This window comes from Aethalodelphis obliquidens, unplaced genomic scaffold (assembly GCF_003676395.1).
Source record: "Aethalodelphis obliquidens isolate GAN/ISIS:26980383/991018 unplaced genomic scaffold, ASM367639v1 scaffold85, whole genome shotgun sequence".
Classification (NCBI taxonomy): domain Eukaryota; kingdom Metazoa; phylum Chordata; class Mammalia; order Artiodactyla; family Delphinidae; genus Aethalodelphis; species Aethalodelphis obliquidens.
This window is the reverse complement of record NW_020838029.1, coordinates 5,101,769-5,113,624: the sequence shown is the minus strand read 5'-3', so window position 1 is coordinate 5,113,624 and position 11,856 is coordinate 5,101,769. Positions and strand designations below refer to the sequence as shown.

General features: G+C 53.6%; 1 long non-coding RNA gene across 2 annotated transcripts in view; it reads left to right on the top strand.

The window, feature by feature from the left end:
* Window positions 1–1,375: 1,375 nt before the first annotated feature.
* Window positions 1,376–11,856, top strand: part of LOC113613128 (uncharacterized) — a 67,032-nt gene continuing 56,551 nt past the window's right edge. Inside the window, exon 1 of one of the 2 annotated variants that reach the window (XR_003430087.1) lies at window positions 1,376–2,835. This is a non-coding gene — a long non-coding RNA (uncharacterized LOC113613128). Of the gene's footprint in view, window positions 2,863–11,856 lie in introns of both variants that reach the window. The other variant, XR_003430086.1, reaches the window with a different exon arrangement.

Below are 11,856 nucleotides of genomic sequence, written 5' to 3'. Positions count from 1 at the left end.
GGAGTCGGAGCTCAGAGGAAATGAGGTCACGATGGGTGGGGTAGCTGGTGAGGACAGATGGGCTTTCATTCATTCTTTCAAACAAGCGAGCATGTGCTGAGCACCTCTGCTGGGTGCTGGTGATGTAATAGGCAGCCCCTCTCCCCAAGGAACTGTACCACCAGGTCAGCTTTGGTACCGTAGAAGATTAGCTGCACTGCCTGGGGAAGCAATGGAGTGATGGATGTTAAGCATGCCCTATTGTTGGGTCTCTGTCTCTGTCTCTCTCCTCCTCCTCCTCCCCCGCCTTGGGCTTGTCTCTCCCCTTTTCTCTCTGCCTTTCCCCTTCCCTCTCCATATCTCTGTCTACCCTCCCCTTCCCCAAGCCTCACTGTTGATGGGAGTAGGGGGTGGGGACCTGAGGCATGGGAATTCCCACTTGAGCTCCCCTGCCAACCTGGATGAGGACATTTGGAAACAAAGAGGGGGAGTATATTAGATAAGAGGATTGGCCAAGCCCTGGCCTGGCAGCTACGGACCCCGAGTCATGGAGAGGGGCAGTTGCCAGGCAGGGGCACCTATGGGCACAGGCTTCAATGAATGGGAGACTGACCCGATGCTAGAACTGACTTCCCCTCCCAGATAGAAAGGTAGGGCAGGGCTACAGCAGGGAGGATGGATCCCCAGGAAAGGCTGAGGATCACAGAGTGGGGGACTGGAACCAGGGAATGGGTTTTAGACAGATGCCATCTGTTATTTTCTTTTCTTCTTCTTTTTTTAATATTTATGTATTTATTTATTTGGGTGTACCGGGTCTTACTTGCAGCATGAGGAATCTTTGTTGCCACGTGAGAGATCTTCAGTTGTGGCATTTGGGATCTTCAGTTGCCGCATGTGGGATTTTAAAGAAGATATTGGGGGTAGGAGTTTATTGATTGATTTATTTATTTTTGCTGTGTTGAGTCTTCGTTTCTGTGCGAGGGCTTTCTCTAGTTGTGGCAAGCAGGGGCCACTCTTCATCGCAGTGAATGGGCCTCTCACTGTCACGGCCTCTCGTTGCGGAGCACAGGCTCTAGATGCGCAGGCTCAGTAGTTGTGGCTCACGGGCCTAGTTGCTCCACGGCACGTGGGATCCTCCCAGACCAGGGCTCGAACCCGTGTCCCCTGCATTAGCAAGCAGATTCTCAACCACTGCACCACCATGGAAGCCCACATGTGGGATTTTTAGCTGTGGCATGCGAACTCTCAGATGTGGCATGTGGGATCTAGTTCTCTGACCAGGGATCGAACCCAGGCCCCCTGCATTGGGAGAACGGAGTCTTAGCCACTGTACCACCAGGGAAGTCCCACCACCTGTTATTTTCATGCCTGGAATTCTGATCGGGACTGGAGTTGAGGTGTCTGAAATGAGATGAAAAGAGAGCTCTGGGAATGGAATCAATCAGGTGACCTGGGTTCAAGGCCCTGTGTGAGTAACCCCACTGGGCCTCAGTTTCTTCAAGCGTAAAACAGAGATAATGCCAGCCACCCAGAGTGGGACCTAAGTGATGCAACCTAAGTGATAGTGCTTTACAAATGAGAAGAATTGGCTGACCCCTTCCAGAGGGCAAGGACAGCAGACCACAGGACTGGGGAATGGAGTCAGACTTTAGGAGGGACTTCCTGGCCTGGGGAAGGTAGAGCTGGGGAGGAGAATTTTTTGAGGGTGACGGTCAGCATGGCATTGAAGTGAGGAAAGCCTGTGCTGTAGCCCCCAGCTGGCTGTCGGGGTCCCTGGGTTCTGCAGGCCAGAGTAGAGCATCATTTATTGGGGGTGTCTTGCCCGGCACACCTCACTGGATGCAGAGGCAAAAGCATGTGCTTTGGAGTCAGAGGGTCCAAGGCTGAAATCTTGGTTCAGTCTCTTCCCTGCTGTGTAGCCTTGGACACATCAGCTACCTTAGAGCCCTCAGTTTCTTCATCTGTAAAACGGGCTCATCAGGCTTTGCTTGTCAGGTTTGCATGGCTCTTGGCGAGTGTTGAACACGTGAGTTTCCAAGTCCCTTCTCTCTTTAAGTAGCCTCAGTTTCCCCATTTTCAAAGAACGGGGGTTAGACTAAATAAATGATCTATCAGATTCAGTCCTAACATGCAGAAACAAGCCATGATTATCATCTATGTTTTCCAGTCGCGTCCAGTGAGTCAGTCCCCAACAGCAGCTTGACTGAGTGGGAGTTCTCTTAGGTGCTGGAGGATGAGGAAGGAGGGTGTTACAGAAGCCCTGACCCTCAGAGAGAAGCCTGCCAATCTGCTTTCTCCCACAGGAGGGCCTTGTTACAGCCCAGAGATAGCCTCTGACTGAGCCTGGGCGTCACTGCTGTAGACCCCATTGGCTGGCTAAGGCTGGAGGCAGATCTGGGACTGGGGCCGGGCCTCGGGAGCTTGGCTACAGCAGCTGGGAGCAGAGAAGCCCCACCCGCTCAAGCCCATGTGTTTCTCTTCCTGAGGAAGCAAAAAGAAAGACTTAAAAGATTTAGACCTCAAGGGGAAAAAAGAGAAGAGAATTGGAACCCAAATCCACATCTGGCCTGACAATATGTCTAACCCTAAGCTCTCTGCCCACCGAGGTGCAGGGTTGGAGGGCGAGGGGGCGGGGGGGAGGGCGGTGCGCCAGGGGCGGGAGAGCAGCTGGTTGCTCCCTCCGAGCTGCCTTTCTGGTGACATCACTGACAGCAGAGGCGGCGCCCACGTGGGGCAGGGCTGACCGCATCTGGATCCACCCAGAGTGAGGAAGGAGAAAGGATGGGGCTTCTGAAGGGAGCCGCGGTTCCTGCTTTGACTCAGCTGGGAACCTCTCAGGACCTCTTCTCCCCTATTGTGAGTAAGCCTCCTCTGCGGGGAAAGGTGAGCAGCAGACAAACATGTGACACCTTGGAATAGATGCCATGCACCTTGATGTTCCCAGCATTAGTGTCACTGCGCCTGCCCCTGGGAGGGCCAGGGGTGGACAGTCCCTCCATGTTCCCTCCAGCCATTCAGAAGCATTTCTGACAGAGACAGACAGAATTGGCACTGGTGGAGCCCTTACACCTGCCTCACAGGGGAAGACTGGCCAGGATCACCCGGTGACACAGAAGCAGTGGCGAGACTTGCCCTTGGGTCTCCCACCTCCCGGTCCAGGCAGGGCCCTTTCACGGGCCCCTCTCATTGCCTCCTGAAGGGGGCAAGGGAATCAGGTCCTCAGAGGTAAAGAAGAATTGGCCCTTTGCATTGGATGGCAGGGGGAGGGGTCGTTCTCAGTCCTTGAACTTAACCGTGCTTACCCCTGTCCCAGTCTGGGACAGCACCCCAGCTCCTAGAGCCTCGGGCCTCTCCAGGCTAGGGTTGCCAGATAAAATTCAAGACATCCAGTTAAATTAGAATTTGAGATAAACGGTGAATAATTTTTTAGTGTAAGTATGTCCCAAATATTGCATGGGACATACTTGTACTAAAAAAAAAAAAAGGTGTTGTTTATCTGAAATTGAGATTTTAATTGGGTAGCCTGTATTTTGATTTGCTACATTTGGCAACCCTACTCCTGCCAGGCTGCCTTAAGGTCTCTGGCCCATGGGGCGGGGACTTCCCACTTTCAAATCGCCAGCCCTCAGCCGATCAGCTGGAACAGCGTCCTGGCTGAGAGAACATGTTTAATTTGGTCGCTCATTAATTTGCACAGCCCTCTACCTTCATCCTCCTGGGCCTGGTGCTGCTCTAATGAGTTGAGGCTGGTAATGAACAGGAATCCCTTCATGTGGAACAGCCCAGGCCTCTGGGCACTGGGTGGGCCCTTCGCCGGCACCTCAGCTGACCCGCCTCAAGATCAGGTCTGTGGCATTGGGGGCTTCTGAAGGGAGGCCCTGCTTCTCAGGTTGGCCTCAGTGGAGAGGGCTGAAGGGGGACTGGGCGGTCACCTTCCAACCCCTCGCTGACGAGTTTAGCAAGTGTGGGGAGAATATGGAGGCTGTGGGGACAGAGAGGAGGCTGCTGACCCAGGTGAGAGGCTGGGTGGCAAAGTCCCCGCCCTCTACACTGGGACTTAAGAAACTGGGCAAGAAGACTCCAATATACCAGGGCCACAGAAGAAGGCCGAGCCCAGGCCTGAAGAAGAACTCAAGGTTACATTCTCCAAAGTGAACACTACTAGGAGACATTCCGTGGACAAAGGATTTTGTGCTCAAATGTGTTTGGGAAACACAATAGATCGACACACATACACACACACTGTCAGCGATTTGTTTGTAGTGAGCTTACTGAAGGCTCTGAGAAGTCCTGCAGTAAACAAACTATTTATATTGGTTGAACTTGGCATTTCCCATATTTATTTGACATTGAATCTTTTTAAAATCATAACGCTGCTTACCTTCCCAGGCACTCGTGCTCTCTGGAAAACACGGATACAAGATGTTCTGTGGGCTGTGCCTCTGTTAGGGCAGTGGCCACTGCAGAGTAGCCAGGTTCTCTGGGTCCTGGAGGCCATGACTGCTGAATCCCATCACCCTGGCCTGGTGTCCAGGCCTTATCTCAGCCCTGTGCTCCCTCCCTTCCTTCATTTCACGTGAACCTTTTTTTTCTCAGGCTCTATCTGTGCCCATGACAGTGCATTTCTGTGTGTGCATGTTCCTACACATATCTATGCATGGGTACATGTAAGGACACCAGTGGCATGCCTACAAGTGTGGGCTAATCCAGAGAGTCCAAGAATGTCAAAGTTGGAGAGAGAGAGACTGAGAGGGAGGGAGGGAGAGAGAGAGAGAGAGAGAGAGAGAGAGAGAGAGAGAGAGAGAGAGAGAGGAGAGAGAAGGAGATTAATTTTAATAGATTTTCTTTCCTGGTCCATTTTCTTGGATAACATCTTCCACTATTCCAGCCGCAAAGAAACATTCTAGAAGTCAGCTACTGACAAAGCCCACACTGGTCACACCATCTGCTTGAGCTTATGGGCTGTTTCCTTTTAGGATTGTGGAGTGAGGTCCCCAGAATGCATATCTGAAGGGCCTGGCTTGCACCCATTAAGGAAAGCATAGCAGAGAGAAGCAGAGGCTTCATTCCAGGCCCCACAGTGCCAGTCTGAACATTTATTCTACTTCTGGCTCTTTGGGAAGATTCGAGAAATGGCAGGAAGTTCTCTACCTTCATTCAGTTTAAAACTGAATGTCAGCTCCACAAGGGCAGGGACTGTGTCTGTCTTATTATCCCTGCGTTCCTAGTACCTAACACAAGGCCTGGTGTATAATCTGTGTGTGTGTGTGTGTGTGTGTGTGTGTGTGTGTGTGTGTTTATACACACACATGTGCATGCATACATGTAACAAATGTTTCTTGAGCATTTAGTATATGCTTGGCATTGTCCTAAGAACTTCACATGGAATAACCTATTGAATCCTCACAATCACTCTCTCAATCACAATAGCAGGTAAGTACTATTCTTATACCCATTTTACAAATGCAGACTCTGAGGTACCAGGGGGTGAGTAATTCACCCCAGGTCACAAAGCCGGTAAGAAGTCCAGGCAGGATTTGACACAGGCAGACTGGTTCCTGAGCTCACACTCTAAAGTACTATTCCATACTTGGTGGTTCAGTAAATAATTGTGGAAGAATGTATGGTTGCATGTGCGTGTGAACGAATGAAATAAAGAAACACCGGATGACGGTGGCCCACAAGCTTCCAGCAGCCTGACGCTAAGCGTCTAGCCCTGCCAGGGCCTCCCTCCAGAAGCAGTGTAACACAGGGAGCAAGCCCTGCCAGCCACCCACACCAACGTCACCTCTTTCCTCCCTCCCTCCTTCCTTCCCTCCAGGCCTTTGCCATCTTTTCCTGTCACCCTCCACCTTCCCCACTGATCCTCCCCAGCCGCTCCCCAGCCCCCCTGCTCCTGTGCCCGCCTGCTTCCCAAAGTCCCTGTTTCCTCTTCCTTGCATGCAGGCGTGCTTGCCTGTGCACTGAAAAACCCACAAGCTGTAAAACAAAGCAGGGAGCTGCCTCATCCACGTGCTGTGCCTTTGATGTCTCCTTCCCGGCAGCTGCACAGCACTGAGCCACCCTTCATAGGCTTGGCTTCCAGAGGCCAGGTGCTGGTCAAGAAGCTGCACACACAAAGGCCCAGGCCAAGAGGAGCGTGGGTCTTTGGAAACCCGGCACGTAGGAGGCCCGGGAGAGACAGTCAGCCAGGGCATCCCTGAATCCTCGGGACCCAGGAGTCTCTCACTCAGCAGCCTCTCATCCAGGATGTCTCCAGGGACTAGCTGCTAACATAATTCATAAACAGTCACAACACCCACCCCTCACATTGGTATAGCAATTTAGAGGTGGCAGGGCCCATGTGTACCCATTCACCTAATCAATCTGCATTATGGCACAGTTGGTAAAAGCTTTGGCGTCCTCATGCCTGGGTTTGAATCCTTCTTCCTAGCTGTGGCACATAGGGAAAGTCACTTGAACCCCCAGAACCTCAGTGTCCACATCTTTAGAGCAAGGATAATAATAACAATGGCTAGCTCGAAGGGTTGCTGAGTTTGTACTACATGCCAGACGTCATGCTAAGTTCTTTAATTCACATGGTCTTGTCAACGATTCTGTGAAGTAGAAGAGGAAACTGAGGCTTATGAAGGAGAAATAACCTGCCCAGAGTCATAGAAGTGGTAAAGCCCATGCTCTTGGGGAACTGAAACTCAAAAGATGGCACTGGTCTGGGTTCGAAACTAGGCTAGTTCAACTCCAAACTGTTTCACAGCCCCTCCAATTTTGCCTTTGTCTCCTGGGTGAGACAGATCCAGGCGTGTTCCATCCCTTCAACCTCTCTGTCCTTTGCTGTCCCAACCAAATGGCAGAGACGGAAGACAACGGAGCCAAGTTTGAAGCTGGGCTCTTAGCACAGGGACCCTGTCTCTGGAATACACATGCCCAGGCCAGCAGGTGCCAGGCGTACCTGCCTGCCTGTAGACACTGGTTATGTCTGGTCCGTGCCGCCACTGGCCTGCCTTGTTTGTACCACAGGTGCTTTTCCCATGACAACGTGTTGGCTCCTGACCCCCAGGAGGTAGCCCTCTATTCACCATTCCTGGCTTAAGTACCACGTGCCCTTGACTGGGATCACAAAGGCTGGGGGAACTGCTCTTAAAGGCAAAGGCTGTGGAAACCAGAGGAGAAGGAGGAGGAAGCAAAGGGGGGGTGCCTTTCCCAGAGGAGAAGGAGGAGGAAGCAAAGGGGGGTGCCTTTCCCCCTCACCCTAGTTCCCATGGCCTCAGCTCCTCCTCCTGCCCCACCTCTGGGCACACCCCAGCCTTGTCCAGAGCCACCATCACCTCTGAGCCTCACTGGCCCCACCACAAGGGCTGAGAGCAGAGGTCCCCATGCTGCTGCCCCCTGAGGGCCTTCCACAAGCTGGGACAAACAGGCTGGGCCATAATTTTTAGGAAGGAGAACTTCTCAAGAAAAGAAGAACACTGAGTTAGCCCCAGCTGTGTACTGGGGACCGGACACAGGGGCTTTGGTTTCCCTGATGTCATCCTTACAGCCATGCAAGGCAGGTATCACTGTCAACATTTTACAGAGGAAACAGCTGAGGTTCGGAAAAGCGAGTGATTTGCCGAGGGTCCCGCGGACAGTAAGTGGTAGAGCTGTGTTAGATTCAAGCCAGGAGACGCCTCCCACCGTGCATTGGTTCTTGGTGGGATGGGGAACTTGGCCAACTTCAGCTCTGCAGTGCTTCAGGAATGAGGCACTCTGGACTTCAGGCTTTGCCTGAGAGCCGAGGATTTAGTCTCGTGAGTGTGCACTTAAAAAAAAAAAGATAACTCATTTTCGATGGAAGTGTTTAGGAAACGTGTTCCTCATCTTCCCTGTCTCCTTCAACAGAGTATAATCGAGCTCTTTCTGCAACTTCGGGCACGTCGTCATTACCTCCTAGCGTAATTAGTACTGTTCCCCACCCCCACCCCCAACACACACAAAATGGCCCCGGCTTGTTTGCCATCTTTGAGCTCTTGTACCTGGTTGGGGTTGTTTTCTATTTTACTAGTTTTGCTGCCTACTCCCCTGCTGTCAGGCCGTCAGCTCTCACTTCTTGACACTTTTACTGTGCCTGCTTCCAGCAGCCCCTCTGCCCTCCTTTTGATTTACTGCTTCTAATTTGCTGTGGGCTTGGGAACCAGATAACCAAGCTTGTTAGAGTAAACAGGAGGAGAAACGCTACGGAGGGTCCTCCTGCAGGTAACCGGCCTGAGCTGTCAAGTCCTTAACCTGACTTACACCAGTGGTGACCTCCAGACCGGGGTGCGTCTGAATCCAGCCCTTACTTAGCCCTAAACTGCCGGGTCTCCCTGACCGTGGCCACACGATTGAGGAGTGGCACACTCGGGCAGAAGGACTGCCAAATCTTGTCTAGAGGCAGAGGAATGGGCAGGAGGGGCATCTGGAGACCTCCAGTATTCCTCCCTTTCTTACGCCGTCTCCCAGAGGCCCTGCAGAGAATTCTGGACTGAGGAAGCTCTCTCTCTCAGCCTTGTCCCCAGTCCTGCCCCAAGGTTGGGAGGACGCATTTCAGCGTCCATCCGAGCATGGGGGCCACTGGGGGCTTCTGAGCCTGGGTAGGCTGTGCCCATCACTGCCTATGGTCAGGGCTGGTCCCTCACACTCCTACAGTTGCCCCCTCCCCACTCTGGCAGGAAATGGGCTGAGCTGAGCCGGGCCTGGCTTGCCACCTCAGCAGTCCAAGGCCCTGCCTCTCTCCCAGCCTGGGGGAGGGAGGCGTCACCGAGGGGGAAGCACCGAGGCAGATTTAGGACTTGGGTGGAGTTTGAAGCCCCCCAAAGCCATTTTTCAACCTGAAAACTGAACCAAGCTGGTCTGGAATTGTGGCTGGAGGATAAATGTGGACCCCATGGTGTCATTTTATGGTCAATTTTCAGAGTGTAACTGCACTTTAAGCACTAACGCTGAGTAGCAGGAAAAAACTTCTTAACCATAAGATCTATTAAGAGTGCAGAGCTGGCTCCCAGGGACAAGGTGGGAATGCATAGACGTGAATCATTGGAAACAGGTCTAGCCCAGCGCTAGGGAATAACCCAGCCCAAGCTGGGCTGCAGGGAGGGAGGGAGTGGGGCTGGAAGGGCGAGAGGGCGCCTCCAGCTCCTCAGGCCCTGATGGTGGTGGCAGCCTCTGGGTCTCTTTTCCCAGGGGCCTGGAGTCCCGGACCCTATCCTCGCCTGCGCTGGCTGCCCAAGCTGGGACCCGGAAAAGGCAACACCTGGTGCAGCAGAGGGCCTGGCAGGCATGGCAGGACGGGAGGGCCGGCTGGCCCCTGTGCTGGGAACGAGGCCTGTTTCCCTGGTCGGCTGATTCCATGTCAATAACCAGCTTAAGTAAGCTTTGAAAAGCCATGCTTGGCCAGAGCCCAGGGAAAGGGGACAAGAGGCCAGGGAGGGTCTAGGTTATTTGGGGTTAAATACTTGGGGGAAACAGAGCCAGGGGCAAGGAGTTTGGGAGAGGGGGTCCAGAAATGGAGGCTGGTCATGGCAGATGGCAGATGGAAGGGGAGGCTGGGGAACCAAGTGATCTACAGGGTTCCTTCCAGCTGGGAAAACTCTTTGGCTCCAATGGGTGCAGGAGTGAGGAAGCAAACTGCCTGCCAGACAGGACCTCCAATAAAACAAAGGTGAGCCTCCTCACCTCTGGTCTCAGGGCCATAGTCTACCCACTGAAACACCTGTCAAGATCCCATCTGAGATGAAAGATTCAGGGCCAGGGCTGGCAAGCATGGGCACCAGAGGGTACCCACCTGGGGCAAGACAAAAAGCGACACCCAGTTCTGGCACTGAAGAAACCTCAGCTGAGCTACGATTTGCTGTGTGATCTTGGACAAGTCATTTTTCCTCTGGGCTGAAATGCACCCATTTGTATCAGGGTAGGGAGAGGTGTGGAATTTGAACCCGACCGATTCCTTTTAGCCTGAGAATATAAGGGTCTTGCCAGCTAGAACATTCCCGGCTTCCTCAGTCTGTTGTGCTCTGGGACATGGTTTCCTAGGGGCTAAAAATAGAAATAGGAAGAAGAAAGAAAACCCTCACTAGGTACCAGGGAATATTTGAAGAGCTTTTTACAAAGATGAGCTCATTTCATCCTCACGACAGCTCTGCAAGGTGAGTACTAATGCCTCCATTTTACAGATGAGGAAATTGAGGCACGGACAGGTTAGCAGACAGACTCAAGCACCAAACTGACTCTGAAACCAAAGACACTCAGTCGGCCTTCTTTCTGGTTCTTTTGTCTAAATGGGTGACCCTGTCTCCCCCACCGCCTCCCCGGGCTCTGTGTTCCCCTTCATGGCTTTCTCATGCTGGGCAAGGGCCGCCCTGCCCAAGCCGGCAGCCTCCTTGAAGTGCCCTTCACCTCCCTGCACTCCTTCCCTCCCCTCCCCTCCTCTCTAGGGAAGCCCAGCCAGGCTCAGGTTTCTCCATTTCCAGGCTAAGGCTCCTGCTCTGGGCTGGGCTCACTGGTGAGATCTCGCTGACCTTGCACTTTCCTTCTACTCTGAGGTCCTGGGCTCTGAATGGATGGGTGAGAAGTCTTGCATGCCCTGCCCTGGTGGGGGACTGAGGAAATGCTGGCCTCTTGCCCTTGACCCCTTGTGAGAGAGAAGGCAACCCAGTCCCACTGAGCAGGCCTGACTTTGACCCTACAGCCCTCTCAGAGCAGATCTGGGGCAGGCGCATTGCTGAGGGCACTAGAGGAATCGGGGCTGAGGGCTAGGTCCTCAGGGTTGTGTGTACAAACCGCCTCTCCAAATCGCCATGGGGTACTAACTCTGCCTAGCGCTGGACTAGTTTCTTCTTCAAGCTCTGTCTTTAGGAATCATAACATCGCAAAGGGTTGCAGCTGGATAGGCTCTTAGAAATCATTGAGGCCAAGACCTTTGGGTTTCAGATGGGGAGCCCGAGGCTCAAAGAGGGCAAGGGTGTGCTCAGAATAGCACAGAAGACAGCCATGGAGGCCAGGTGGAACCCCGGGTTCCTGATTCTTCCAGGTGACTGCTTAGTTCAGCTCCATGCTGGGCCTCCAGGGCCAGCTGTGTGCCACCCTCTTTGGGGCAGCCCTGCTTGAGGCTTCACCCCTTACCATACACAAGATCACTCCCTAGACACACACACACACACACACACACACACACACTGCCCTGGAGATTCAGGTCCTGGGCAGTGAAGTGGGAGGCACCAAGAGACCCAGGTGAAAGGCAGAAGCCAGGACGGTGGGACTGAAACTGGGCCACTGGCTTGGGAGGGGCGTTCCAAAGCATGAGTGTGCCCTGTTTTTCCCTGCCTTAGAGCTTCATGTCTACCCCTTGTGTGCTCCGCTAAAAAGGATGGGAGAGGCTGACGGAAAACCCCCAAGCTTAACTCTTTTTGTTTCTAGTGTTGCTTGAAGTTCTTGGAGGTCTCTGGCAAAGTCACTGGCCCAGCCCCTGGGCTCTGTGCTGCACCTGTCTCCTGCACGTGTCCAAAGCCCAACTGGTGCCCCCTCCCACCCAGCTTTCCAGGCGGCTGCTGCCACCTGGCGAGCCGGGCACGGTGGCCACGAGGGGGCACTGGCGCTCCACAGCTCCACTGGGCTCTGAGGCGTGCGCTCTCCCCAGCTCGGGGTGGGGGCGCAGCAGGAGTTTGTGTTGGGCTCCCCCCCTCCTGGCACCCTCCCATTTCCTCTTGGAAGCCTCCTTAATCCTCTTCTGCCGAGGGTCACATCCCTGGGCCGAGGGACGAGGTGTTTCATTTTCAATTCGCCCCCACTGCCCCTGGGGGAGCTCCATGAACGCGGGGAAGGGAGACCTCTGGGCCGCAGCCCTCTCCTCTGCCCCTGTGCAGA